This window comes from Nomia melanderi, chromosome 4, assembly GCF_051020985.1.
Source record: "Nomia melanderi isolate GNS246 chromosome 4, iyNomMela1, whole genome shotgun sequence".
NCBI lineage: Eukaryota > Metazoa > Arthropoda > Insecta > Hymenoptera > Halictidae > Nomia > Nomia melanderi.
Genome location: NC_135002.1, coordinates 5,160,957 through 5,173,482, shown reverse-complemented (window position 1 = coordinate 5,173,482; position 12,526 = coordinate 5,160,957). Strand labels below are relative to the sequence as shown.

Below are 12,526 nucleotides of genomic sequence, written 5' to 3'. Positions count from 1 at the left end.
TTGAAGACAGTGTAATAGATTACGTCTATTGTTTGCCGAGACTCCGAGCGGAAGCCATTCAAAGGCTTAACCGACGGAACAGATTTTCATCTATTAACCATTAGCAGTGCGTTATTCATCGAGTATCTCAAAGACAATAGAAAAGTCACCGGGAAGTTTCATTACTCTCGAAACAAAAATTCATTCCAACGGAATAACTAATTGTTACAGTTTCCATTTACGTCTGCAGAATTCTATCAAATTTCCCAGAAGAAAGATTACCATTCTATAAAGTAAACTACGTCTTCATTTATAAAAGCGTAAAATAAAGGAAATTAGATCACTGAATTTTTAACGAAAAACCATGATCTTCAATCTCTCGCATTATTGTAAATACTCCTGGACTAGCTGATTGCTCATAGCAAAAATGAGTCGCGGTTGCTGAAACATCATATTAACCCTTTGCATTCCAAGAGTGTTCTACCGAAAATACCCAACGCACTTTCCGATGAAGTTAACATTTCTTGAAACTAAGAAATCGTACATAAATTAAAGAAAGAGTCTGACTTATTTGCATATTTCACGCATAGATGCAGCATACGAAACTCAACATTAAATATTGTACTTCACAATTTCGCTGTACCAAATCGTGTGGCGACTGAGAGGCGTCAATGGAGTACAAAGGGTTGAAAATTGCTCGGTGCGCAAAGGGTTAACGCCGCAATAATACATATTCATCGGAATTCACGTGAAAATCGTATTGATCGAGCATTAGCAATTTACGATCCGTGGCACGTATCCCCGCGGGAATTCGCGAAATTTCAAATTCTCGCAACACGGAGCGCGTGACTCATCGTCGGCGAACACGTCGTCCTGCCGCCGTCGCGTCGACGATTCCGTTCGCGTCTAGAGAGCACGCGTCGCCGCCGCTGACCAGTCGAAATCCGCGTCTCACCGCGCGCTCAGCTCGCCCACGTAATCGCGTCCGATAGCGCGCGAGAAACATCCGCAAACAACCGATATCCATTCATCATCCTCTTCGACGGTGCGTCCTGGTTTCCACGAAGAAAGAGAATCTTTCAATCTATCCCGTCGTTCCTTCAGCGACGTTTCGTCGCGCTGTCTCGCGAGTCGGTTCGTTGCGTTCGTTATTCAATCCTTGACTGCTGCAGTTCAAATTTATTGCAGACAGCAATATCTATCGCAGACAGTTTTACAAACCTCTAATGTCTATCACAGTGATTCATTCGTTTCGGTGATATAGCAATTTAAAGTAATTTAACAGTACAGTAATATTCCAACAGTAATTTCGTGACATACTAATTTAGTAACACATCAATCATTCATAACTTCATAGTACTCAACTTCATAACTAGTACTTACCTTACAATAACGTGTCAGACACGTAGTGTAGATTTCAAACGGAATCGAGCATTACTCGATCCTTCTGAATTCAAATCTAATATTATCCTTCTATTATCAATTATCCTACTTTGGAGCGAAGATTGATATAGAATATGCCTTTGGATCCGTTTTTCTTAATAAATTATTACAAAGTGGTTGCATCGATCATAGTTGAGAAATGAAAGGCAAGCGGTTAACAAGTTCGCAGACACCCTGTCGAATCGAGACCGCACAACGAAACGTAAATTTATTCACCTGATCCGAGCAACATTTCGAACTCGGTTCTCCGAAACAATTGCCAACTCTGCAGCGTATTATTTCAGAAAACAGCATCGCCGTACTCGATAGCAAAAGACAGACACAGCTGCTCGCCCCCAAAAGACGCTACGTCTTTCACGCTCGTCTTGCCCGCGAGCGCGTTAATTAGCTAAAGATTTAATTGGACCAGACGAATCACGTTTGCGAACAATTCGCCCACCTCGTCTGGCTCTGGGCCTTTGTTTACCGGCCGCAGGGCGGACTTTTTCATCCGTCTCCGGAATTAATCTCTCGTCCTTGCGGAACGCGCCTCGAGTCAACCTCCCCGCCGCCCACGTCGCGTCGCCGAAGCGTTCCGTCGCACGGGGATGTTTCTCACTTTTCTTTCGTTCCGATTCTCTCTTGTTTTCTTTTTCCTTCTGTTTTCCGTGCGTCAATGGTATTGATTCCCGCAGCGGCGGCCGATATATATCCAGACGGGATTGGAATTTTGAAAGTCGTCCGATGAAAAGGACGTTTATAAATACACGGGACGGCCTGGATTACTGCGCGATCGTCTTGCCACCGCGGCCTGATATCCCAGATAAAAACAAGCGGGCCGGATTTTTCTTCCCCCCCGCCCCCTACCCGACTTCCTTCGTGGAAACGACAGGCTTCGTCGGGTTTCACGGGGACGCGGAGACTTTGAACCCTCCGCGAATTGTGGGAACGGGGCAGTCTTCGTGGAAACGCGGGTATTTTAATCCTTTGCGACGAACCGTTCGCAGCGTTGCGAACACCTTAGTTTTCTGTTATTTCAATGTCTCTTTGCAGCTTGTAGAGACTTGATCTTTCTGTTACTTATGGGTATTCGCAATGTAATTTCAATTTGTGAACAGTCCGTGTTCCTTTGCAATCTGCAAACACTTGATTTTTCTGTTACTTATGGGTATTCGCACTGTAATTTCAATCTGTGAACAGTCAGTGTCCCTTTGCAGCCTGCAGACACTTGATTTTTCTGTTACTTATGGGTATTCGCACTGTAATTTCAATTTGTGAACAGTCAGTGTTCCTTTGCAGTCTGCAAACACTTGATTTTTCTGTTACTTATGGGTATTCGCAGTGTAATTTCAATTTGTGAACAGTCAGTGTCCCTTTGCAGCCTGCAGACACTTGATTTTTCTGTCATTTATGGGTATTCGCAGCGTAATTTCCGTCTGTGAACAGTCAATATCTCCTTGCAGTTTGCAAACACTTGATTTTTCAGTTATTTCTCAAACTCGCAATGTGATTCCAATCCCTGAACATTTATTTTTCTTCGTAGCTTTCAAACACCTGATTCTCCTATTATTCTTCTTACCGGCAATGCGATATCGATCTGCACCTAATTCTTCATTACAACTTCCAAACACCTCGTTCGTCTGTTATCCAACGTCGAGTATTTTTATTCACGACTCGCCGATTCTGAACAGAAGCATAAACTAGGCCCCACTGAAATAAGTAGCTACAATCTCGATTGAGAGGTCTTCTAAACAGCAGATACCAAGAGAAGCATGCGCGTCTTTCATGAATCAGACATTTCAGGCATAGCGCCAGCAGCAAAGTTAACGAAATGTCCGCCCGGAATTCGGAAGAGAAACAAAATCTCCGGATTTATTACGTTACAGGGGAACAATAAAAACCGAGCACATCTCTAAGTCGTCCGTCTTTCGTCGACTGCGTAAACATCCTCGATCCGTCTGACGGATGGTAAGAAAATATTTCCCTCCGCCTCGTCGGGAATCCGGGTGGCCGTTATACGGGGACGCGTTTCGAAACGTTCGATTTTATCTTACGAATGTCCCCGGCATTGTGCGCAGGCAGTACGTAAATTCGAGAGTGATGCAATAAATATTTCCAGCGGCGCGTGTGTCCGCACGTCAGTCACGCTTCGAAATGGTACGGCGCGCGGTCTGGGGAACAGTGACGCAAACGCTCGTCGCGAGCTCCGATACGTGCGGCCGTGTGATTCAACCGCGACTCAGAGGTGTTTGATAATTGTACCGTGCCACGATACTTGTGTCTGCTGGGACGAGCGTGTGGTGACCTGTTGAGACGCGGTGAGCTGCCAAACAGTGCTGTACGCTCGCGAACGTTCGTTTGTTGATCGCTGTCGGGGATCAGGTACAATGCCGCTGAAAATAATTGTACGCTCGGTGAATCTTCCCTCTTAACCCCTCGGCTACGCAGAATTCTGTGTCAACGCGTATTTCTAAGAAAGTGTATTGAAACTATGGAGACTGAATGGAGCTAAATTAAACGAATTTAAAATAATCACATTTATGTAACGTACGAGTTCAACTCTGGGAACTTGAAGTTAGAACGAGCGAAAAGTGTTAACGAATGTGTCTTAGAATTTGAATCATAATCGAAGGTTTTCCCTTTGTTCTATATAAACGATGTTAACCCTTTGGCTACAGCAGAATTGTGTCAACGCGTATTTCACGAAAGTGCATTGAAACCATCGAAACTCTGAATGGTGCTAAATTAAGCTAATCTAAAATAATCACGTATAATATACGACTAACGGAGGATGTATTTGTTGAATTAGAATGCACATAGATCTAAGCGAGATTTGATGCAATTATTGTCAATAACAATTTAGCGCCTATGGGCGTCGACAGTAGCCAAGGGGTTAATCGGATGAAACGCAAACGAATTAATTATGTATAATCGAGAGCTTTGTCGTTTGATATTAACAGATCGGAAGTATTTCAAGTTTACGTGCCGCGAGAAATACTGTAACATAGATAACAAACGGAAGCAAATTGGCAGAAGTGATCCAGCATAATACTAAATGCGTTAATTGTAAATACTACAGCAATAACGGTGATAGAAATAATAAAATGATTTTCGCCGTAACGCGACTAGTCTCAAAATTGAATGCATGATGGAACTCACATATAATTCACTTATTTAACAAATCGCTTCACACATTAATCGGCTCAAAAGAGAACCGAAATATGGAATTGAATTAGTTGAAACGTTTAAGAGTTTAAATTCTCGGACTAATTGCTTTCGTAATATCCGTGACACCGGAATCCACGGATCGCCGAAGGTAAACAGCACGGTTGCGGAATCGACCACAGATTATTTTCATCGAATGCACGACGATTGGAGGAACTCCCACGCGGCTAAGGTTCCGCGAGACGGAACAAAATTTCGCGCGTGCCCGCGGTATCGGGCCGAATAAAAGCAATTAACGATCGCGAGTTCGCGTGGCCCGTTTAAAAGCCTCGCGTCCTATTGATGCAACAATTCCGTGACGCGAATAAAACCGGGCGTAACTTTTCAGCGGGCGCAGGTGAATTTCGGTGTACGCGTCATAACGAGCGGTATAAGTGTCGTTTGGAATCGCGCGCGTTTCATTCGCCCGACAAAACGGTCTCGCGAACAAAGCTTCCGTGATCCAATACGCGGCAAGTAGGTTTCGTCGGCGGGAGGGATCGCTCATTAAAGTCGCGCAAATGAAGCTACAATACAGTCGAGTTTCGATTACCGGGTTCAACTCTGCGAGAACTGCACCCAGTTCCCTACATCTTTGAATCATGGACTTCTTCCTCCATTGGATGATAGAGTTTGATGATTATTCCCTGAGCAGGAAATTCATGATGCCAGCACGCGAAGAGCAAACGAGTTAATGTGTATTGTTAGGTCATTGTCTGAAACAAATTAATAACGCTTGTAGATGTTCGCAGTTAAAGGGTTGACTCTTCGCGGACGAGACTTTGTGCTTTTAACGTTTCTTTTTATAAGCAAATGAATTATGTAACGAAATCTTGAATACTAGAGGAAAAGAAACTACATGAGTCTCTCGTTAGTTGGATAATTAACCTTTAACGGACTGGAATTGGCAGAAGTGACCTAGCACGGTCTTAACGTGTTCATTGTAAATATTATAACAGTGATGAATAAAATGATGCTTGCTATATGCGGCGTCGGAGATTAAGTAAAAGTGTCATTATATGGCGGTTTTAGTTCGTTAAGGGTTCATTCTATCAGGTTGGAACATGATAATCGAATAAGAAGAATAAGTCGATCTTAAATAATGGAAACGTAAGAAAATGATTTTCGGATCGAACTTGTAGAGTCTAATCGTACGAGGTGCGACTTAAAAATTCGAATTATTTGGTTTATAGGTAATTGAGTAATAGAACAACTGTGGAATGAAAGATTCGGACCTTTCAGTTTTTATTTTCCGAAGGAAATTCGCTCGATTTGAATTCCGATGAGCATTAATTCGCTAATCGACGTGTTAATTAAGATTCTATAGTGACTAACAGCGTAACGAGTCACCGGGAAAAAATCTGGTAGTTAGCGTTCGTTTGTCACGCGTCAATGAAAGCGCGGCGCCTCGGTAACGCGTTTTCACCCTCGATTGATGGCCCAGATTTTACCGTCGAATCGTACTCCGCGTTCACGTGCAGAGTTCGGCGAAATAAAATCTAATTACGCTTACCCGACGAGAATTTCAGTGCAGTCGATTCGATCGCAAATTATCCTGCATAGTTATCAATTATCACTAACCTAAACTGGAAATACAGGTGATTGCAGCGCGTCCTGATTAATAACTACGACTCGCCATTGAATGTAAGTTGCGTTTTAACCCTTTCCGTTTGAGTGTCGCCGCGATTTCGACTTCCAGCCTCGGCAAAATGTCGACATTCGTCCGTAAAGTGATAATAGACACTTTAGTATGTGGAATTTTGGTAATTATTGGTTCAACTGTTGACTGAGAATGCAATCATATTTTTTAAAGCGGAAGTTTGCAACTTCTAGGTTATGCATTGCTGTTCGTAATTTTTGCAATGAATTTCTAGAATTAATTCGTTTCAAATGTCATCTACGTGTCATAGGAAAGTGTCCAGTGTTTCTAGTGAAAAGCTTCTTAGTGCAAAGGGTTAAAAGAGCTTTGAATAAATAATTTCTTCCACTGATACCGGGTTGAACTCGATATTGTAATGATTATAGGAGATTGATACCTAACCGTAACAACGTTTCGTCCAACTCCGTTCACGTGAACGAGCGGAGCAACGAATCGATGGGAAATATAATGAAAACGGGATCTGTCCACAGTGCGGAAGGGTTGTAGAGGGGTCGCGGGGGAGGTTAAAGTTGAGCCGGGCTAACGGGCGCATAAATCGTGGCCGGGCACGGTGCCGTTTCATTATTCACCGGGCGCGGCTGTTCATTTGCTCGTGGAAAACGATTATCGGCCGGCCAGAGCTCCTTCCACGGGGGTTTAAAAAAAGAAGGGAGTTGTGTATACGCTGCGTCTACTCGGCCACCACCACCGCCGCGGTACGTAGTCAACGTATCTGCGTACGAGCGCGTCGTCTAACCGCTAACAAGCCTCCCTCTATTTATAGCTCGTCGTCGCTGTGTACGAGCATCGGGGAACGAGCGCTTCCCGATGCCTCCACGGTTTTCCAATTTCCCTTGTAGCCAGCCTCGAACCGCTGGGACACCCGTTAGAGCGTACTTGACCCGCCTGGATTCGGCTCTGGACGATTTTCAAATTTCTGGGGATGATTTTCTTTGGAAACCGTGATTTATTAGACGCCGGACAAGGGTACATCGAAAGATTTGTAGGGTGATTTATTAAACTGAAGCGTTTCGTGTAAAAGATATTTAATGTTTAATTATCGTTGATTTTCTGAGGCTACAGAGAACCGTTGGCAAATGAAGTTGGATTGTATGTCAAATGAACTAATATTGAAAAGGGAAACTAGATACCGATCTCTTGCTGTCTGAGAAATGAAATAATTCGCGACTTCATATTCCAAATATGAAAGTTCGATTTCGCTGAAACCTCGACATTCGTCTGTGAAGGGTTAATAGGTTAAAGGACTAGGTGCTAGTTGTATTTTTTTGGGAATTTGATGCTCAGGTAGCTGTGTTTGAGGGGTTTGTAGGTGATGTAATGTAGATTTGATTTAATAGTAGTTTAACGAGTTAATAGGTTGAAGAATCTTAATTACCTTGCGAGTTGGACATTCGTGGACAATAGAATGAGAAGTTTGGAATTAATACTGTCTTATTCTATGTTTGAAGACACGAATCTTCCGATGTTTTGGAACGTAGAAGCCTCATATCCATCGATCACCGAAACGACTGCTCTAAATCGACGAATCTCCCAATAGAAATTCATCAGAGGAGCCAGTCGAACATCTCGATCAGACTGTTCGCGAAGTGGGTTCTCCTCCAGCAAATATTTGCTGAAAGGCGCGTATAATGCACATGTGCGCTATAACACGCAACAGATTGAGCAACGGCTCCCGAGCGAGCGGCCGCTAATGAATTTGAACAGAAAGTGCATTAACAAGTACTCGGAATTAATCACCAAGTGCGCTTTTTACTAGATTATCGCAACGGCATCGGTGGCTTTATTACGAAACGCTGTGCGAGATCTGCGGAGTGCTTAAAGGGTGAGAATCGCGTACAAGGCTATTTTAAAACCGAACTCCGATCAGAGTAGACGCGCGCCGGCGACGCGAGGGAAAGCAATGGCGAATTAAGGACTCGCCAGCGTGGTTTCAATAAGAGATTAGACGGCGGGTAGCTCCTCGGCATGCAACGTAGACCAAAAATAATATATCTCGAACGAAAGCGAGGAATAAGTCGCGCGTCGCGGCGTACGTGGCGATCATCCCTGATTTCCTTCTTTTAAGCTTCCAGCTTAATAAACGTCTGAACTCTATCACCGGGAAAACAGGATTCCCCCGAAGTGCCCCGCGTTATTCAGTATTCTCGGCCGATTACCAGCTTCCGCTTTATTCGCGTAATTCACCGAAGTGTCCAGTGCGCGCGTGATGTCATTACCTCGCGTAAAAATAAAAGACGGCGATAACTGGACGAATATAGATTCCCACCGACTGAGAAAGAGAACGGGAGGTTCGCTAACTGCGCGAACGCGGCCGGGAAAACAACACCTGTTTCAAGACCGGTCGAACGGTCTTCTTTAAAAGACCGTGGCGTTTGTGTCCCGCTAATTTCGAAATGGCCGGCGGGTTAATTACACTCGCGGCGGGCGTTAATACTCGCGACTGCGCGCGACTTGTTAACGGTTCATTTAAAATCATGACCCATATACGGCTCGCGAGACTGCGAACGCGTTCACGTTGGGGTGTAAATAAAACAGGAGTCTCATTAAAGTTGATTAAATTCCTTGCCACTCGAAACAATCGAATGCCCTGTAAACGAGCCGACATCCGGCGAACGTCGGGTGCTTTCCTAGCGAGGGATCGGTGATCGATGGCCACCGTCGGATACAAAATGGAAGAGCCACTTAGACTTCGAGCTTGTTCCCGATGAATCTGAATCTCGGAGCTGTTCGATAAAATTGAAGAACTTAAAAAATATGAGTGCTATAAACAAATGCTTCAGATAAAAGTTGCAAGGTATAGAGGTAAAAATATGGTGGTCTTAGCTGTTGTTTACATTATGGGGTTATTATGCAATTTCAATGACAATGGATACTTTGCGTTTCGACTCCAACGTCATAGAAATAGAGAAACGGAATTGATTTGCACATCTTTATTTTTCAAATGAAAATCATTTTGTATAGATTACTTAGCAACGCAGTAACCTTCAATTTTCGTTATGTGAAGAGTCGAATTTTACGGTTAATGTTCAAGATGGCAGATCGGGGAGCACGTTTCGTATAATTGGAACGTGGTCATCCTGGAGCACCATCGGTTGGTTAACCTGGCTCGTGTAACAGGTCTCGGTCAGTTAAACGAAACAATCGAGACGTCGGTTGGACGCTCGAATGGTGTTTTGAAAGCCTGGACAAAGTAGAGTTGAATAGAACTAATTGAGAGTTCCGTTGGTTTTCGAAATGAAAGGAAAAGGTTCTTGCGACGCGCCGGTCGACGGGAGCCGGGGCAAATACTAATTACTCGCGAATATTTATTTGGAATTAAATTGGTTGAGGAGAATAGCAATTAATTCGGAACATTGTGAGGCATTCTGGAATCAAATTAATTGAGAACAATAATTATTCGGGAGTATAACGATAAATTGTATCCCCTTCGCAATCGAATTAATTACAGATACGGTAATTAATTGAAAATATTTTAATACATTCTCTTCAAAATCAAATTAAGAAGAATTCGATATTAAATTGATTAAGAAGGAAAATATTTAATCGGGAATATAGTAATAAATTGTATCCCCTTCGCAATCGAATTAATGACAGACACAGTAATTAATTGAAAATATTTTAATACTCTTTAAAATCAAATTCAGAAGAATTCGATATTAAATTGATTAAATATTGTTCTTGTTAATCAATTTAATATCGAATTCTTAATTTTATTTTAAAGAGAGTATTAAAATATTTTCAATTAATTACTATGTCTGTGATTAATTCGATTAGTCACTATTTTTCTTGATCCTCTTCATAATGATCAGACATAGTAATTAATTGAAAATATTTTAATACTCTCTTTAAAATAAAATTAAGAAGAATTCGATATTAAATTGATTAACAAGAACAATATTTAATCCTCCAATATTGATCAAGAAAAATAGTGACTAATTAGCAATATCACATTAATCCTTACAACTAAATTCAGAAAAATTTGTAAGTCTAATTAGTTAAAAAGGACGCCGACCAATTGAGAGTATCGTAACACATTTTCCACGGGGTCAGTCTCTTTCCGGGAAGTGGAAAGCACTCTAGTTGTCCATCGATTGTCTCTTCCACGGTTTAAATTGGATGCCGCGTTAAGAGCAGATCCGGCCGATAAGCCGCGCGAGCGATTGCGCCGTTCCGTTGTTATCAGAGAACGCAGCGTGAATCGCGAGCGTCCCGATGCTTTTCCGGTCCGCTATTAGTTTCTCTTGGCTGCCCACCCCTATCTCGCCGACCCTATTTCGCTTCTCGTTTTCTTTCCTCGTCGTTCCGTTCCGCCGATCCTCCTTCGGGAATAGACACTTCTCAGATATTGGCAGCATTCCATGCTTCTGCAGCCACTCCCACGCATTAACCGTCGTCTATCTTGTCCGCAGGAGTCGTTAAACCCTGGCCGAACGTCGCCGTTCGCTGAAAAATCAAGGGTTCCTTAAAGGATCCACTCGATCCACTCGAACCATCTAATTGGTACCGAAAGAATCGACGACAAACCCACGGTCGCACGCTCGAGAAAGTTCGGCGCGATCGATTATCCACGAAACGTGTTCCTCGGAGGATACACTTAGATTTCAATGCAATTCTCTACGCTTTTTTTAAATCTGCGATCCATTAGAATTGCTAATGCGGTAATTCCACTTTCTTTCAGCTCTAATCCATTAAGGGCATTAATGCAGGACATGTAACCTGGCCCCAGGTTCTTCGGAGGAGATTATAAAAATGCAAATTTTCTCTGGTTACTCGCAGCCCGTTGATTGCCTCGCTATTTTTGTTAACAGTTCTAGAACTCCGCCGGAGTTCCCAGACCGTTTGACCGATCCTAGATTTTTCCTCGGCCGGAATTTAACGTGCTCCGCGGGCAACGGGTTCGTTAACTAGTTGAACTGCGAATTTCCCGAAAGTTCGTAAAGCATCGTTCGCGACGCTCGGGCTGCGGCCAGAACTGGATCGCGAAGGATTAACGCATTCCAGTTTTATATCCGGAGAAACCCGACGTTCAATTTTCCTTTGCAATGTTTCACTGATTCGTACGAGATCCGTTTATAAGATTTACTCCGTCACGGTCGATCGTACGTTCAATCCATTTTCTGCTAAACGTTTAATCCGTTTATCAAAGAAATCGGTGGAACGACGTGTCAAAGTGCAGTAATGGCTGCACGGAATAACGTTGACACGAAGTTCGTGATGAAAGGACCGGTAACATCCCACGCGGCAAAGGGTCGAATCAACGCGCGGCGCGGGCGACGGCGGAAGACGATGAAAATCGTTTAGTCGGCGTTTTATCGGCGAAAATAAGAAAAAGTGGCAGGGGCGGGAAAGGGTTCTGGCTGGTGGCACGGCTGTCAGCCGTACAAAGCCGTCGGAGGCGATACAAAGACCGTTTTAACCGGTCTAGACAAATGTAACCGAAAACAGAGGCCGCAGACCGTGAGCTAATCTCTTTGAACTCGTCGCCCGGAAGAACAGACTTCGCAAACACGTTACGGTTTCCAGCATTTTTTCAGCGAGACGAGTCGATCCACGGACGAGCAAACGCTCGCCTCCTCGACAAACGGACCACGAAATTGCGTTCGACGGCTCCAAAGGACATATACCCGTGGCCATTCGAGTAGTATAAGTCTGTGGATGGTTAGACGCCCGGCACCTAGAAGATCCTATCCTTTTATCAAGCGACGCATGCGAATTCCGTGTCGTTTCACCCGCTCGTCGTGACCGTTGCAGGGTTTCTGCTACGTCTGCTTCATCTTTTGCTTTGTCATATCGAGAAAGGCTCGCGATGAAGAATTTACATTCGAAAAGTTGAAAAGTTGAAATGTTGAATATATGAGAATTTGAGAATTTGAAGGTATAAAAATTTGGAAATTTGAAAATTCAATGGTTTAATGGTTGGGAAAATTGAAAATTAGAAGGTTTCAAAGTTGGAAAGTTGAACATACATTAGAAAGTTGAAAGTTTGAAGGTTTAATCATTGGAAATCTTGAAAACTCGAAGGTTCAAAAATTAAAAACTTGAAAATTTGGTTTAAAATTTGGATAACTTGAAGATTTGAAGGTTTAAAAGTTGGAAAGTTGAAAGTTTGAAGTTTTAATCACTGGAAATCTTGAAAACTCGAAGGTTCAAAAATTAAAAACTTGAAAATTTGGTTTAAAATTTGGACAACTCGAAGACTTGACGGTTCAAAAGTTGGAAAACTAGAAACCTAAATGTTCCAAAATTCATAAATCTGATAGC

The 12,526-nt window shown here is 43.0% G+C and overlaps 1 protein-coding gene across 9 annotated transcripts in view; it reads left to right on the top strand.

Annotated features, from left to right (window-relative positions):
* Window positions 1–12,526, top strand: part of LOC116435076 (uncharacterized) — a 45,371-nt gene that overhangs the window by 9,649 nt on the left and 23,196 nt on the right. The window contains exon 1 of one of the 9 annotated variants that reach the window (XM_031994228.2): window positions 909–1,024. The exons of 4 other annotated variants lie outside the window; for them this stretch is intronic. The gene's annotated coding sequence lies outside the window, so the exon portion shown is untranslated. Of the gene's footprint in view, window positions 1–908; window positions 1,025–3,544; window positions 3,784–12,526 lie in introns of those variants that run through there. 4 more of the 9 variants (XM_031994227.2, XM_031994229.2, XM_031994224.2 and 1 more) reach the window with 4 other exon arrangements.